The sequence below is a fragment of the Protopterus annectens genome, chromosome 6.part1 (genome assembly GCF_019279795.1).
Source record: "Protopterus annectens isolate FY-2018-M chromosome 6.part1, PAN1.0, whole genome shotgun sequence".
In the NCBI taxonomy this organism is placed as follows: Eukaryota; Metazoa; Chordata; order Ceratodontiformes; family Protopteridae; genus Protopterus; species Protopterus annectens.
The window spans coordinates 148,405,003-148,424,071 of NC_056738.1; the positions used below are offsets into that span (position 1 = coordinate 148,405,003).

Sequence of the window (19,069 nt, forward strand, 5' to 3'; positions counted from 1 at the left end):
ATTTTATTGTCCATCTGAGATTGATGTTTATTATATTTAAGAAGGTCATGTCTGGAAAGTAGATGAACCTCCCTATTGGTCTGCCTAACCTTAGACAAGGAATATTCATGTTCCCTAAAGCAGTTTACTAAATCTTTATCAAAATGTATATAATTTTCAGTGTTCGAGCAGATTCTATGTATTCGAATAAATTGTGATTTCGGGATATTGGCCATAATATGTTTTGGATGACAACTGAAGGTGTGTAGTAACATATTTGAATGATGGGTTTTTTATACAGTGAACTAGACAAGGTATCATCAAGTTGTTTATATATAATCACATCCAAAAAAGAAATGGAGGAAACATCATAATTAATGATAAACCTTACACCCCATTTATTTTCATTCAAATACTGGACAAATTCCTGTAAATATACAGCATTCAACTTCCACACCATACAGCAGTCGTCCAAAAACCTACGCCAAATATCTATTTCGCCAAGAAAAATATTATGATTATTATCATGTATAATAATCTGCTCGAGATAACCCATGAAAAGGTCAGCATATATGGGTGCAAAAGATGCACCCATAGCTGTATCTTTCAACTGAAAGTAACATTTGGTGTTAAAGTAAAATACATGTTTAGACAAGACATGCTCCACCAAACATACAATAAATGTATTGAAACCTGGACTATATAAGGACATTCTATTAAGCCAGTATTCCAGGGCACATAAACCTGACCAGTGTGAGATACTAGTGTAAAGGGGCATAATGTCCAATGTACACAACAGCCAGCTGGGTTCCAATTGAGTATCAGAAACAATATTCAAAAATTCCATTGTGTCCTGTATCCTGGCTGTAACTCCAGATAATAAAGGCTTAAGATACATTATTGTGTGATTGTGTGATTTATTAGGGAATAGATGTTCATTCTCTTTCCATAGGGGTAAAACTTTGGGGAGTTATTTTAGTCATTATAAACATCTTGTGCCTATGGAACCTGTACAAGCTACACTGGATAGCACACAAGTGGTGGGGTGCCACCCTTGTGGCCATTGTTCCTTCTGCAAATCTATTTGTCAGACCAAAGAGTTGTCAAGTAAAAATACTTCTAAGGTTTTCTCTATTAATGTGTTTGGCAATTCTAATAGTGATTGGGCTATTTATCTTGTAGCCTGTTCATATTCAGCTTTTTATGTTGGCCAAAACTCCAGACCCCTAAAACTTCGCATTTCAGAACATCTCAGCAACATTAGAAGCTTTATATAAACATACTATTATTCATAAGACAGCAACTTTCAAATGTATTATTACTGACAGAATTTTAGGACACAGATCCCTTAAAACAGGTTAGCATAAATTGTTAAATAGAAAGGAAAAATCCTGGATTGTGAAACTAGGTGGATTATTTCCACCTGGTCTTAATGAACATTTATAATAATTGTTTAATACATGATCAATTATTCCATTATATTGAAAAAGGCCATTGGGCCGAAACCGGTCTGTTTTTGTGTTTATACACATAAAATATTTATGCTCCAGTTGGGTGCTGGCTTTTTGTTGTTGTGAGTTTTGGTTTTTGAGTCTGTGCACCTGCTATCTTTGCAGAGGTCTTGGTTGTGGTAGTTTAGAGGATCACCATGTAATACCATGTAATCTGAAGCACATCATAGGGATGTGGGATGAGCCTGAATCACTTATTACAGTCTACATACCCATAGAGAAGCATGGAAGAAAACTCTGAGCATAAGGCATTTCAGCTGGGTAGCTGAGTAGAAGGCTGTAAAACCAAATAATATATACATATGAATGTATCTATGTAAATATAAATATATACATATATCTGTTAATTTTATAGCTTATTGAGGATTGTTTTGAAGCTAGATGCAAAAATGATGCATGTTGTGGGGAACTATATAGACCGTAACAGAGGTTTTAATAGTATTTTAATAGTATTTTGAGCTAAGTTTGTCAGCAGGGTTTAGAGATGAAGAGAAACACAGTCAAGCAATCCAACTCCAGTAGATTAAAATGAACCATCTACTTACATTTCTACTTTTATTTCTGTATAATATTACAGCCTTGGAGCAATGCTTTAGTTTGGGTATGAATTATTTTTGCATCCTACTCTGAGTCAGGTCTCAGTGGTTTTCTTAGATATATAATCGTGTTCATCATTATGGGTTTAGATAGTCCATAAATATTGCAAGAATAAATGTCTAAAATGCTAGTTTGGATTACTTAGATAGACTGTCAAGCAGGCATACTTGAGTTAAGTAATAACGTTTGTGTTGTAAAATGGTAAACAAAGTAATTGTGAAACTTTTTTGTCTATATGGAACCCCAACATTTTACAGCCAACAGGTATGAGCCTTGTTTTCAAATTACTGTTTCACAGGAACAGAGAAAGACAGAGAGAGAGAGAGAGAGAGAGAGGGTGAGTTAAAAATCTAGACCAGATATCCCCACTATGTTAGTACTTGTAAACATCTTTACCTGAATCACTCCATATAGACTTCAAGGAAAGCAACACATTATAGAAAGGTTGTTTAAAGTCTTGTCAGAAGAACAATGTTGAATACAAAAAATAATTACATGTTGCATTTGAAAATTTGGCAAACTGATCATAAAATACTCCTGCTTGAAAGTTAAATACAGAATTGCTTCAGCTGATTTAGCTGCAGATATAGTAACACAAGAGAGTTGACATATTTTTTATTTAGTTAAAAGATTTTTCTGAAAGTAGGATTTTAAGATTATTGGACATCTTACTTTAGTGGAAAAGTTTGCCAAATTTACCTGTAAATAGTCAGAGGAGCAGTGTTTCCCAGACACTCGTATGCAATTTTTGATCATGTACACCTTATTCCGGTCATCATAACACTGGTAGCCGGTATAACGACATACTTTCATACAGTTATTTGTTCACCATACCCAACATTAAACCTATTCTGGCAGGAAATGCCTAAAGCTATTTTCTGCTATTTAAGCTGTTAGCTATTATATAGATTGTGTTGGAATTCTTTCTGCCTTAAAAGGCATCTATAATACAATCCCTAAACCTTCCTCTTCTAGGGAAAAACAAACTAAAAGTAATAAGATGACACCTTATCAAGAAGTCAAGAAATGTAAGAAACTGTAAGCACATTTTCTTCAAACTTATCAGGATGGGATCAGCATCCTTCTAAGAAAACATGTGGATGAAGCAAATGTTTATTCACTAATCTAAAAGACCAAGACAGAATCAATGTGGGTTTAAACTAATGCACTGATTTTTGCTTTACTGCTTAAAGTGTCCATGCATTTAGAGGGAGATGAAGAATCAGAAGCTGTGAAATATTTTGATTTCAGATAATACGGTTGAGACCCTTATCTCTAAAATTAAACATATCTTAATCCCCTCAGACTGATTCTTATAACTCAGTGGTTAATGGTCCTTGTAAGCCACATAAGTAGACAAACATTCATTCAAGTTTTTATACAGCTCTGATTGGTTTAAGATAACCATACTGAAATACTCAGAAATAAAATTAAAAAGATCTTGTGTTTAATAATAATAATTCATGCATGTCTCTACACAGTCATGAAGCTTACATATTAATATGTACACTCAGTTTTCTGATCAATTTGCACCACATTTCTATTAATACATGCTGTTATGACTAAATCTGCATTAAAAATTTCTATGCCAATGCCCTGGAAAGAGGACTATCTGAGATTGCCTCAGTAAGGAGTGACCAAGCCAGCATTCCTGGTTCAACAAGTAATATATCAGTAAGAGAAAGAAAAATTGAAGCAGAAACACAAACCAGGAAAAAATGAAGATGAAGACTTCGGAGCCACAAATATGTACAATTTATTGAGAGTGTTCATCCTACAATAATGAACTTCTTCAGAATTCTGGCTCTGAAGTCTTCATCTTCATTTTTTCCTGATATATTAGAAAGCTTTATAAATCCCACAGACAAAAGCTCATTTTATAGTCTAATCCTAAATGTAATGTCAGGTAAAATAATACCACTACAGAACTCCTGGGCTGGGTTTCACAGACAAGTTGCCTAGTACACAAAGTCATGCAGTAGTATTTGTGGTACAAGGCAAGATTCTCTAAGTCATACACCACCCTGTTTTCTAGAAATATAGTTGCATACTACCAGGCAGTAAGAGTTTCAGCACTATAATTAAATGTCGCTGTCAGCATTAAGTCCTACAGTAATGAGACCTCATAAGAAGCCCAGTAAATTGTTCATTTAAAATACTTGCATAGTATAAAAGTTCTATGTCCATACTGCACAGGTTATCCTGAAGAGCCAAACAGAAAATGCATTAAATGATTGAATGGTGGTAGGTACCAAAATGCATCTGTGCACTTTAATGGGGGAAATGTGTGCAAGGAATATAAGACAGCTTTATCCTGCTGAGATGGCTTATCCAGGTAAGTAGATGTGAATGTGTGCAAAGGAGTCAGTGAGTGGCTGTTTGCGTGTGTGTGTGTGTGTGTGTATGTGTGTGTGTGTGTGTGTGTGTGTGTGTGTGTGTGTGTGTGTGTGTGTGTGTGTGTGTGTGTGTGTGTGCATGTGTGTGTGTGTGTGTGTGTGTGTGTGTGTGTATGTGTGTGTGTGTGTGTGTGTGTGTGTGTGCGTGTGTGTGTGTGTGCATGTGTGTGTGTGTGTGTGTGTGTGTGTGTGTGTGTGTGTGTATGTGTGTATGCAGAGACAACTTGTGAAATGGTCTGTGAGAATCTATGTAGGAAAGAATGCTTATTATGACTGTATGTATGTCTGTATGTATATGCTGAGTGACCACTAACATGATCAATAGCTTATATGAATGGGGAAATTGAGGTTGGAAAGTGTCCATATACTGACTAAGTGTATTTGCACCTGTCTAAGTGAGTGAGTGAGTCTGCACATCTCTGTGTGATTGTATGTGACTATCAGAGTCAGGGGATGTGTCTGTGTTCGTCTGTGTGGTCTAGGCTATTGCAAAGGCTAACTAGACAAAGTAAAGTCATCATCAGTTATGCAGCTTTGCTTCACTTAGCCTTTCCTAGCTGATAACACAAGGTAGGTACAGTGCACCAGTTGTCTATGCGTGTGTGTGTGTGTGTGTGTGTGTGTGTGTGTGTGTGTGTGTGTGTGTGTGTGTGTGTGTGTGTGTGAGACAGACTGAGTGTCTGCACATATTGGTAATAACCTGAGTATCTCTCTTTCATACATCTGTAAATGTCCCGTTGTATCTGTGTCTCTGTCACTGTGTGTTCGTGTATGTTGGAGGTCTGTGCCTGTGGAATGACTGGTAGTGCATGCACTACAAAGGCTGGCAGTGAACTCAGCTAAGAAGTGAAAACTGTTTATTTGAATGATTCGTATTCATGCGAATTTGCCTTTAATGAGATGTTGACCTTATGGGAATGTGATGATTGTGAATCAAAAACCAGAGCAGCAGCAGCAGCAGAAGCACAACTCACCACATTGTTGCAGGACACGTTGTACTGTTGCTTCATTTTCTATAAATTCCTGCCCTGATATTTGATAAATGTGAACTTATAAATAACATTTTTTAGAAGTCACTTTAACTGCAGTAGAGTGGTCTGAATGATGTCATTAATTTGAAACAATTTCAAAAGTCTGGATGAAATACTTGTTAGTCCCATATAATGTGCATATATTTTTAATTCAAAAAGACTTCAGCTGCATAAGCCCTTATGTTTTTAAGTGTTGTATTTACAGAAATGCATGCTTTTGAAATATATGTTGATGGGATTTAACAATGACTGACCCAAACTGTGCCCCTAAAAGACCTAAGTGAGACAAACTGTAAAAACTGTCTGAAAGCTGTTTTCCTGATTAAGGAGGCTTTTTGTGATCAAATTAAGTACAATTTTTGCTGTCCGCACATAAATAAGCACATTTAATTGTATGTATCAGATGAACAACATGTCAACTACAAAGGGTGAAAAGCAAAAGCATAGCACAGTGGGACAGCAGATAGTGTTGTCACCTCACAGCAAAAGGTCCCCCAGATCAATTCTTGGCTGGAGCGCCTTCTGTGTGGAGTCTTCATGTCTTCCCTATGTTTGCATGGGTTTCCTCCAGGTGTTCTGGTTTCTTCCTGCATTCCAAAGACATACTGTATGTGGACTGGATAAGTCTAAATGGGCCATAGGTTTGAGTGTGTGGTATGGAAGAACTACTGTGGCAAGGCTAGCCGCCCAGTGGTGTAAACCTTGGCTGTAGATGACTGTCAGTGTTCAAGTGACACCCTGACCCCATGTGCAAAAATGGGAAAAGGGGTTGTGGAGAGATGTATGGATGGATGGATGGATGGATGGATGGATGGATGAATGGATGGATACATCAAAATGCATATATGGTTCTATGAACCTATGCAAACCCATACATATAAGTATAAACGTAAGTAGGCCCAATGCCCATACCTATGAGTAAAATAAGGAAGGTGTGATAATAATTAAGGGTAATCAAGACAATAAAAATCACATTGTAGAATTCACAGGCTACTGACAGAGGTGGTGATGACACAGAAATCTTCAAAGAAAACATTTTTTGTTTTTTGTTGATGCACTTAACTCTGTTATTTTCACAGATCTATATTTATATACTACCCCTAAGTGAGTATTTTTGGGATCATACCATAGAGAATTTATAAGGGATGCTACTTGGGAATAGAGAGAGATGGTGCTGCCCATGTCCATTAGTAGCAGAGGGGCAGCCCTGGGATATATTTCTTATTGCCCATCCACAGATCCAAATTGTTCATTAATAATGACAGGGAAGAGCTTTGTTTTACATTTTTGCACAGAGAAGAAATCTGTTCCAGAGAAGTGATATTCTCTGAGAAACACACCTCTCCGTCCATACTGTTTGTTAAAGTTGCAGAAAGGGTTCAGATCTCTGAATCAAGCATTTCTATTATAATTTGACTTGTGGATATTCAGTAGGTTCATGAATGTTGATTAGAGGATATCTTTTATGTTAGGCACAGATCCCATCTCAGCAGTCAGTAAGAATCTGAATATAGTGACAGTACTTTAAGGTGCTCCATGTAAGACAGGTGTTTTAGGCACAGTATTTTCTTTGTGAGAACCAAGTAATTGTTTTGCAAGATACGTGCCAAAAGGGCATTGTACTCAATGCCTGGCCTTTTGAGGGCTGAGAAGAGGGGAACAATGACATCTTTAGGTCTAAAAGCTATTCCTCTGCTTATAAGCAGCATAATATGGAAAGATTTTCTTATCACGGTGTACACATGTTGGTCAAATGATAGGTCATTGTCCACATACGTTCCAAATCCTAAACTACTGGGTGAACTCCTAGGAACATAATATTAATGTAGTAGTTTCCTGGTAGCTGATTTCCCACTGGATACAGTAATACACCTTCTGGCATTTAGTCCATAACTCTGACACCAGATATTTGTTTGGGACAGCCTTTCATGCAGGATTGCTAAGTCATTTAGGGATAAGATAACTGTTCTTAATTTGCAATTATAGTCATACTTGTTCATCCAGAGACCCTTGATTTTGCTTTTATTTCTGAGAAATAGATGCCAAACAAAAGAAATCCAAACAAAGAGCTCTGCAGGACTTCACTGGTGACTCATCTTTTTGTCAAGGAAGCATCCTCTACCTTGATTTCCTATGCCCTAGGTGCAATTCAGTTGGCAACCCAGTGAGTGACACAGGTGATTAGTTCTAGTTTGTTGAGCTTTTCCACTATGCCTGAGTGGGGGAATTGTGTCAAAAGATTTAGATGGAACTAGAGAGGTGGCATGCAGCATCTTACCTTCGGTCATTGCTTTGGTGATCATTTCAAAGAAGTCTCCCAGGTTGAGTAGGAATGGCTTGCCCTTGATAAAGCCAAACTGGGTTGGGCCCAATGTTTGGAGATTCCTAATGCTGTTATTGATTAATTCCATGCTAAGTTTTCCATGAGTTTACATATGAAATAGGTCAGACATACGGGTTAGTAATTACCTGGGTTGGTGGAGGGCCCTCCCTTGTCATTGTCCTCCGCTCTCAACTGATACAAGCCTGCCTGGAGACTGAGGTTGAACAGTGCTGTTAAGGACATAGATAGATCACACAAGCTTCATGCTGTTCAAGATAGATTCTGAAATATTGTCAAGACCCATAGATACAGCATTTTTGGCCTTAGACAGTAATTGTAGGACTTGGTTCTATGTAATAGATGGGGTCTACTATACATGATCAAAATTTCACAAAGCCGAATCCCATATGGCTAAGACCATATGATCGACTTTTGACATTTTGATAATGTTAAAAAAAACAAACAAAACAAACACTAACCTTCACTTTGCTAGCAGGGGGACAAGCCCCCTGCACTCCCTGTGGGGTTCTACGCCCCCCAAATTTAAATATACCAATTTTGATATTGCACTACAGTGCAGAAGATGTTAATCTTCTCATTCCGCACTGTATGAATATGCCCATTCCGCATGGTCGATATTTCAAAAGTCGACCATATTGTCTCGGCCATATGGTCTTCAGCTTTGTGAAATTTCGACTATGTGTAGGGGACCCAATAGATGGAGGTGTATCAGTTTCTGGTATCTTTTTGTGAGATAACAAATGGCAATGAATGGTGAAGTTGGAGCTGAATTTGTCAGCCTGAAGGTTGGCTATATCTTTAGTTTCAGTATTGGTGGTGTCATTCACAATCGATTCAGTGCATTGCTGTGTACATCCTTGTGAACACAGGTAAAGAAGACCTTTGCTCGGGGTGCTATTTTTGCTTCACACTTGGCACTGGTGATTTTAATTAAGGTTCTCAGTTGCTTATTGATTTTAATGATGGTGGCTTTAGTATGCTGTGTTTTATTTTTCTTATCTATATCCATAATTGCCTTCCTTTTGTTGTAGAGCTTATTTATACTGTGGTTCCACCAGGGAGGTTTATTTTTTGGTGTTTGCCCTGCATTTAATCCTACAGGGTACAGCTGCTTCTGTGCATGTGCTGACTTGTTGGTATAAGATAGCAGTGTACATTTCTGCATACTCTGCAAATTTTCCAGGTTTGGGGGGATTTGAAACTTGACAAAGTGTTTTTTAGAAGTGGAAAGTTTCCTTGCAGAAATTTCTAAAACTACCAGGGATTGCTGAAATCTCAGGTTTTAATTTTATTTCAAGGGAAGCATCATTATAATCTAACCTGACAAGTGATGATGATTATGCTACTGATGGAGGAGAATTCCCTTATATTAGTATGGATGAGGGCCAGGATATTGCTTCCCATAATTTGACTAGTTATTCCAAGGTATTTGTATTGACAAAGTCAAGGAATCTTTGTGCTGGTGCAGCAGTGGTGGAGTATATCTGCCAACGTATAGGAGGGTAGTTAAAGTCAAAAAGTGAAGTACTGTTGGGTTTAATGCTGAGTGACTCCACTTCTTATAAATAGGTGTTATGCTGTCTTGGGACATAGATTAAGTTCCACAACTAGCTAGGATGTGTTAATGGACTTTATTAATAATAAATTATTCATGAAGGAGGCCTAATGCATCATACTGTTGACCAACCTTGATGTGACTCTTTTCTGGATAAAGATTGAGATGCCTCCATCTTTTTTTCCAATATGTGTGGTGGCTGATCTAAATGTGTGAAACACATTATAGTCTTGCACAGCTGAAGTACTCCCCACCAATTTAAATCATGTCTTGGTCACTACACAGACTTCAACATCCTCCATTACAAGGAAGGCTTGTAACCAGTGGAGCATCTTCTTTAGGTTCCAAGACACAAAACAAATGTAGAGGCTCCACATTGACATTAGTGAAAGTCAGGACTGAACCCTGGACCTGTCACTGTGAAGTAGAGGTCTTAATCACTGAGCTGCACAATAAGAATTATTAATTAGTATGCCTTAAAGGCACTATAAGGGAACCAAACTCTGTACCTTTGCCACAGTAAAACTTGACACTAGCCGACTGTGCTAACTGAAAAGTATATTAGCAGTGTATTAGCTTGAGCATGCACATTAAGTCCACTCAGAAAGAATTGTATGCCATATTAAGGCCAAATCAATCAACCACCTACTTAAATATCAGCATATTTCCACCCCCATCCACAAATTCCACTTCCATCAGTAATGCTTTTCACAAAATGAATTATGCTGCCTAATTTAATATTACTAGCATACTTAATCTCCTGCAGTAATTATCTCTAGCTCAACTACCAGGCATTCCCTATGACTCAGACACAGCATCTTAATTCTACTCACAGTCAGTATTCTATAGCTCTCAACTTAATCACTCCAGTTTTCATGAACTTTTTCAAGTCCATACTGCCTAATGTAACCTGATACTCCATAAACTAAGCTACAAAAAATCAAAACAAAGCGGCTTCTCACCTACCTTCACTTCTTCCTGAATTTTAAACTATGTATGTCCATCCAAATCCTGTTTCCATCACACTGACACAAAATTACCCCTACAACCTCTGATTCAGAGATCTGCTTTACATTCTTTCAACCAACATAACCCTCTGACCTATGCCTCTTTCACATAAACCTCAGAAGTATTTGAAATAAGATGCCTGACTTCCATGTTTTGATATTATTCCATTCCCTGAGATTATTTTTACTACTGAAACATGTCTGAAACCTAAAATTAAGGGTGTGGAAATTCTACCCGAATGTTATGACATACTCAAACTAGATAAAATGAAGAGAAAAACTAGATGCTGTGGCCATAATTTATAAAAATTCTCTTAATCTCTCTATATTGTTGTTATGTTTTTCGGCTTTTCCCAGTTAGGGGTCGCCACAGTGGAACTCCGGTCCGCTAATGATTGGCAGTAGAATTTTATGTGCCGAGTTGCCAGCTCTGACCCACAACCTTCAATGAAGGTACACCCATTCACGCATGTCTCCACACAGAAGACGCTTTAGCTGAGAATCGAGCAGGACAATGTCTTACTGTGAGGCAACAATGCTAACGCAGCACCACCACTGCAGTGTATCCCTTAATCTCTCTATCTACCCCTTGAAATCACTTCTGGTCAAAAATGTTGAAATTATTATATCCCTGTTTAACCTTAATAAACATGGGATCCTGTGCATAACAGCAATTTAGATATAGGGTTACCACCTGTCCCACTTTGCGAGGGACAGTCCCTCTTTGGGCAGTTGTGTCCTGAAATAAAATTGTAAAAATGGCAAATGTCCTGAAGTTTTAGGGCAAATTTATTTCTTATATTTTATATAATAGTTGCATAAAACAGTTATTCTGTATATGAAACACCTAAATGTTATAAGAAACAGAATAAGCAACTAAAATGCTACAAGAATAAGCTTTTATTTAGGCAAAAAAGTGAAGTTCTGTCCTTTGTGCTGGCCGTGGGTATATTTAGCCCTGCAAAAGACTGATGTTTGTACCAAAAATGTCCCACTTTGGGCATTTGAAAAGGTGGCAACCCTATTTAGATCCCTCTTGGTAACAACATCAACACTGATGAAGAAATCATTTTCAGAGCCTTATCTAACATCTCTCAGGAAATTGTAATGCTGAGCGATCTAAATATTGATGGTTAGATAAAAATAATGACTCCTCTACTAATTCCATAAACTTATATGGACTCAGTCAACTTATTTCCATTTCCACCATTTCCACCAACAATAAAAAACAATGCTAGGTAAACCACTATTGACCTCACCAATGTCCCACACAAAATCATCTGAAATAGTTCTCTGTTTGATACCTTACGTTATCATCTGTCCACATTCACTATAAGACATCCAAAATATACTCGCAAACAGCATCCTAACAACCAAGCACACTGTCTCTCTTCCCTCTCTACCTTAAATCTGTCATAAAAAATGTATTACTAACACATCTGCAGAAAGTTGTTTCACTATTTAATAAAACTTTTCAAAATATATCAAATGAGAAAGCTCTAGTCTGAGCTAAGAGAGTCAAAGTCTATTCTGAACCCTAGCTATCTAGCCAAACAAACCAACCTATAAATCAGAGATATAAAAGTTGAAAATTGTGGAAACAATACAAAACTGCATTATACTTCCAGAAAATAAATATAAGCTACTCAAGAACAGTTCTAAAAATAATGTTAATAATGAAGAAAACTTACTTCATAAATCTCCAGAACACTAATCAAAACAACACCAACCTCTTTTGGTCTTCAGTTAATCAGCTACTTAACCTTGTTGCATCACCCAACCAGCTTCTTAAACACCCAAATAAAAACATTGTCACCTAGTTCAGTTCCCATGTTGTACAGTTAGTAGCCTCTATTCTGAAATACTAAACCTCCACTGAAAGAAACTGTACTCCACCAGAAAACTTTCTCATTTGGACTGTGACAAAGGTAGATACTGCCAGCCCAGCTGGCTGGAACTTTGTAAATAATTATATGTCATTGGTGAATATCGAAATTATTTGTGTAATATGTTTTTGTTACAAATGTATTAGAACTGTATGTCATGTGTATATCTAACTGGTTTGTACAGACACGTGTGTTGAAAAGATATTTTATAACATGCTTGTGTTTGAAATGTATCCACAGTGTGATCTACTGGAGGAAAACAGAAATGTAGATGCATTATTGTAAATGTCTAAATGTATATATTTTAACAGTGGAAACTGGAATACAGGAGGTTAGCTACAGTCAAGCAAATTTTAGGAAAATAACTGAAATTAAATTACTAAGATGGTATCTTTCAGTTTCAATGCAGGAAGGAGACAGAATGTCTAAAACTAGGTAACTATCTGTATTGTTTCTAGAGTGAAATAATTACTAGCCTTGAAATGTGAAGGAATGTAACTGTTTTATGACTTCCAGCATCTGCCAAAGATCTGAGGTCTATGTATATTCACAGGTAGATGCTAAATACTGCTAGCTTACAGCAGTGGGGGTTTCACCTGGAATAGAGTCAGATGACAAGAAATTATGTCATTCTCCAAGCTATCCCAGCAGTAATATTTGAGATATTAATTTGAGGAGTCTCTTATGAGACAGGGCATTCAGTATTCTGTCTTGGCCCTGACAAGAACCATTCAGTACATCTGCCTTGCTCAGATAAAGTAGGTTACTAGGGAACTGTATAATTCCCTTAGATATTGTCAGGAATGTAGCAAAGCTTAGTTTAGATATTTTTCTTTCTTTATTTGAGACTGTCCTGCAATGTTGTTTTACATTTTTTCTGTGATTTTGAGCTATGATGTCACTGTGAACATATACTGAGTATTTTCTTCTTCTTTTATTATTTATTACTAAATATACTTACACTTTTTATTGTGGCTGATCTGTCTAGAGATATTTAAGTTTTGAGAGAACTTGCATATTTATTTGGTGACACTGTGTGGGGCACTCCTAATAGCCTTGCCCTTGGTCAAACTACCATTTGTATTAATATTAACATTACACAGTAAGATTGGACACCCTTTGTTAAGAGCCTTAAAGTAGCTGTATCTGATAAGGAGTTGGCTGGTGGTAGTGGTAAGTACCTTATAGTCTGAGCAAAAGGGGGTATAGTTAGTAAACCTGTGCCAGCCTTTTCCAGGTCTGTGTGCTTGTGTGTGTATATATGTGTAACTCAAACCTCAAAGAGTGTGTATGTGTCAGCTACTTGGGCAGGGACACGAAGCACTGGTTGGACAGAGAGGTTGCTGGAGGTCTTTGCTTGGCCACTCAGCTGAGATCTCAACTCCATAGCTGTGCCAGTGAGGAGTCTTATTGGGGATCTGGAGAAAGAGGGAGAAACCAGCCTAGGACTGACTGTGGTTTCTGTGTGCTCTTAAGGGAAATTGCATTTGATGCAGAGAGCTGCATCTGGAAATACTGTGTGCGTACCTGTTATCCTCTCAATGCATGTCCCCCACTGGTACCAGTGGTCAGGATTGAGGGTCCTTGATTACTGGTCCAGTGGTGGGTCGTCACAGACTCCATATCCACTTCTTAAGTTAAAGGTGAGTACTCTCACCCAGACAATTTGCTAAATGAGTGCATCAAAGAGTTTATGTCTTAATAAATCATTCCATTAAGGAAAGCTATGTCCCTCTGCTGTGAAAAAAATACATCCTGCCTCTACACAAAGTTGATATCTGGAAATACTGTGTGCGTACCTATTATCCTCTCAGTGCATGTCCCCCACTGGTACCAGTGGTCAGGATTGAGGGTCCTTGATTACTGGTCCAGTGGTGGGTCGTCACAGACTCTATATCCACTTCTTAAGTTAAAGGTGAGTACTGTCACCCAGATAATTTGCTAAATGAGTGCATCAAAGAGTTTCTGTCTTAATAAATCATTCCTTTAAGGAAAGCTATGTCCCTCTGCTGTGAAAAAAATACATCCTGCCTCTCTACACAGCGTTGATATCTTCACTGACTCTCCATCTGAAGTATATGAGAAATGTATTTATTTCTAACTACTAAACTTCATCACTTAAAGTAATCTGCTATCACCCACACAGCATGGATTTCAAACTCACCACTGGACTAAAACTGCCCTCAACTTTCTCACCACTTTAGACTAAACCAGAAATTCTAGAAACTTAGTCTTATACGTATTTTCAGACCTGTCAAAGGCTTTCAATACTATATGCCACCAACATTACCACACATTCTCTCTTTTGTGTGGATCCAGGGTTAAGGCATATGTATATTTTGGTTTATCACCATTGTACCTCCACAATCAGGAATTTGTATGCACACTACCTGCATCATTAAAAGTTTACATGCAAGATACTCACATTATTGTCAGTCCCTCTAACTAAGCCATCAATCCACAAGAGTTGCACAGCAATGAAAAATGGATTTTTAATTATTATTATCTATCGATTTCTTCATTTATTTATTACATTTTTTTGACCTGGCAAGTCTGACCAGGCACAGAGTCCCCTTTTCAGTGGAGGCTCGGGCAGAAATGTTCCAAATAATACATATTAGATAAAGAATTATACATAGTGTAAAGAAACAAAAATTGCATTTTACAAGTCTGTTTATATTCTAATGAATACCATAGGAAAAAACAGCATTTTACAAATGCATACGTAATCTAGTGAGTAAAGGACATTTAGTAAAAGCTTATACATGGTACAGAACAATCATTCAACAGTATTTTGAAAGATCTACATAGTAATGGAGTCATTGCACATAGTACAATAAGGCACAAGTAGATATTATTGTTTTGAGTAAAGGAAGCTGATAAATTTCAGTGGACCAGTAGCGTTGTATATATACAGACAAACATTTCACTGGACCAGTAACAGTGTATACTTCAGTAAGAGGCTTCATAATGAAGAAACAAAATAGGCATAAAGTTCCATAGAAGTAGCACAGTTTTACGCTTTACTTTTTTATGCTAGTCAGCAGCTGGTTACTAAAGACTGATGGAAGACGAAAGAATGGAAGTGATTGAAAGCATGACGAAGGAGGAGGAGGAGGTGATGGAGCAAACAAGACCCTATAAGTGAATGTAAGAAGGATGAAGTGAGTGGGAAAGTGGAGGTAGCAATCAGTTATGGCAACTGGGTGAGAGTATAGAGAAGAAAGGCTGTAAGAAAGGGATGAGAGAAAAGGAAAGAAGGATGAAGTGAGTGGGAAAGTGGAGGTAGCAATCAGTTATGGCAACTGGGTGAGAGTATAGAGAAGAAAGGCTGTAAGAAAGGGATGAGAGAAAAGGAAAGAAGGATGAAGTGAGTGGGAAAGTGGAGGTAGCAATCAGTTATGGCAACTGGGTGAGAGTATAGAGAAGAAAGGCTGTAAGAAAGGGATGAGAGAAAAGGAAAGCAGCTGTGGGGTAAAAGAAGTGAGCAATTTTGGTATAGTCTAGGGGTACTTATCCAGAGTTTGTGTAGGGGCAGAACCAGAAATTCTTCAGGTTTTACTTTAGCTTCTGTTTAAAATGTATGAAATGTTCTGTTTTTTAAAGAGCGGGAGAGATTATGTTCCATGCTTTGGTTATATAGACTATCAGCAGCTGTATTGTTGGATTTAGTGACATGGAGAAACAGCATTTGGATTGATTGAAGGGATCTATATGGTTTGTATGACTGGATCACAGTTGACAGAAAGGGATAGTTTGAAGATTTATAGATACAGTTATAAGTAGTTGCAAGTTGGGAGTAAGATACTAAGTGGGGTAGTTTGAACCAGTTTAATTTTTTGAGAGCTAGGCAGTGGTGGGATTTTTGTGGGTGATTTAATACAAACTCTGCTACTTTATGATAGTGTTATTTGAGCTTTGAGATCTGAGAGACTTGTAAGTTGGAGAAAAATAGGGGCTGAGTAGAAGTGTTGAGAGTAGTAGGGTGGAGCCTAAGTTTTTTTTCTAGTTTGAAAAGAAAAATATATCCAAAATGTGCAGCACAAAAAAATGGTAACCTAAAATACTGCACTAAATGTACCAAAAGGAAGCTGCCAGCATGCAGACATTATAACTCCACAACAGAATTTGTTAATTTTTAGCTATTTCATGCTAGTCAATTAAACAAAATTGACTTGATTTGGTCAGTCAGGAAATTTCTGACTCTATATACTAACCCAATCTAATGGGAGAGGTATGGTGTTTGATTAGGGATGTGACTGAGTTTATCAAGTGCATATTAAAGACTGTGGCAGTGTTTTCTGTGTTGTTTGGCACTGTGGGTTTGATGTGAGCGGTATGGCCTGGTTTGAGGATTTTGTTAATAACTGACCAGAATGCCTTCGGGTTTTGAAGGTTTTTGTACTGTAGATTAGTATAGTATTTTTTGCATTATATTGATTTGGTATTTAGTTAGATTTCTGAGTTGATGAAATATGCATAGGTTGTTTTGTGTCTTATTTTTGATCCAGAAATTCCAGGCCTTGTCTCTGAGTTTCATTAAATGCTTTGTGGCTTTCATCAGCCAAGGGGTTGATATGGCTTTTGCATATTTTTTTCTGAGGGGGCTAAACTATTTAGAATGTTAAAGAAGGTTCTGGAGAATTGTGTGACAGCATCATCTAAGGGAAAACCCTTTAGATGTTGCCAGTTACAAAGTTTTTGTACTGAGAAATGTTTCTTTTTGGAAGTGAGAGAGATTTCATACTTCATTAAGGTGGTGTGATTTTGAAGTATAGTTTTGCACTCTGATGATAAAGGTAGGAAGGTGGTCACTTAGAGCTTTAGAGAAAGAACCATGGGAGGCTATGTTGTTAGGGGAGGAAGTGACTATCCAATCAAGTATTGAACCTTTACTGGTGTTATTTCTATAGTGAGTGGGAGAGGTAATTAGTTAGGTGAGACCACAGATATTGATGGCATTTTAAGGATAATCTCAACTGACAGCCAACCAGTCAATACTGAAATCTCCTAAACTCATCTTTTCTTGTGGATATTATATGTGATCTATGATAGAGATTCGTCAGCGGTGTTTATGCTACTTCCAGGAGGGATGTAAATTGCCATCATGTATACGGTTTTTGGGGATTTAGCTTCAGCAGAGCTCTAATGATGTTGCCATTATTAAAGGCTTGGCTGGGGAAATGATAATTAGAATAGTATTAGTATGCAAGATGGCTACATCTTCGACCTTTTGTGTGTGTGTGTTTTCCCTAGCTACCCTTAGTATGTTGTAACTGGGTGGTAGTACTTCTTTGTTTTTAATATGAGGCTTTAGCCGAGTTTATCTAATTATTATTATGTCAGGAGAGTGTTGGGCTAGCCATGCAGCTTGGTTATTTTATTGAAAATGCTTTGCATGTCAGGTGGAAAATTTGCAATTATGATGTTTTGGGAGCTGAGGGAGGGATTTTTGGTTTTGCATTAGTGGTGCAGTTGGCATTGGAGAGTCCTGCAGGATTGGGGTGTATATTACCATCTAATGTTTATTTGATAGGATATGGAATCTATGTTTCTGGGGTTTGAGGTATAGAGTTTTTTTTCTGGAAGTGTATTTTTGCTTTAAAGTTTGTAGAGCTTGGATGATAAGTTTCAAGCAATAAATAAAGGAAGTGGGGTAGAATGATGGAGTTATAGAGGGTTCCATTACAGCCCTCTTTGTGGTGATAAGTAAGGCACCAACAAAGAGACTGGGCAAGATTTCATACTCATTGACACATCTACCTGTTGTGGAATTTATGTAGTAGCTGGCTCACCTACGCAATTTGTATCCAGGGATTAATTACCATTCTGTGCTATTACAGGGCTTGCAAATAGAAGGGGGGTAGACCTGCACAGGTAAGGAACAACTCACTTTATGTTCAGAAAGAGGATTACACATTTCTGCTTCACCTTCCAGTGGAGGCCAATCAGGCTACAAGCATACATAAACATCATTGCAAATCTGACCTCTTGGAAAAAATAGGCCATAGCTAAATAAATCTTTATGGATAATACAAATGACGCTGTATTGGGGAGTGATAATCTTATCTCTGTGCCCTTCTCTGCAGAAATAGCCTGCATCCATAGTGCTGGAGGCTTCTATGTGTGGGCAGTAAAGGGGATGATGTATACCCCCACATGGGCATTGAAGAGAGGCACCAGCAGCCACCAGATGGTCAAGCTGCCACAAGATACAAAAAAAATGTTAAGTGGTATCACAGATAAGACTCGGGAAAAATAAGATTCAGTAGCTTTCAACAACACACGACAATTGAGCACAAAGCTTACCTACACAATAATCAGGTTACTTTCTGATGTTAACACTGAGATAAAATGGAATTGTAACGCAAAAAAGCTACACATAATTGGTTAGCATCATTATCATCTTTTTCTGACCATTTGAATTTATTATGTTTGAAACTACAGGGCTCTAACCAGAGTCCTTATCTCTTCACCTATTGAAGATTACCTAACAGCTAGAATGATTTATTATTATCTGGAAGGAAATGCAATAAACTACACACAAATGGACAGCCAGTACAAGTCTTAATTATGTGTGGAAAGGTATGATGATGTCAGCTGGATGCATCCCTCAGTCTGTGCACAAGTACGCAGTGGCAAGAACAACAAGAGCCATAGTGGTAGGCATTTGACAGCACTAGTATGGAAAAAAATACAGTGGATTAAGAGGGGAGGTTACAGTCACTACTTCTGAAGCAGTGTTTATTAAGACAAAACTAAG

General features: G+C 37.6%; 1 protein-coding gene across 10 annotated transcripts in view; it reads right to left on the reverse strand.

Moving 5' to 3' along the window:
- Positions 1 to 19,069, reverse strand: part of LOC122805436 (dehydrogenase/reductase SDR family member 9-like) — a 520,557-nt gene that overhangs the window by 294,194 nt on the left and 207,294 nt on the right. The window lies entirely within an intron of this gene.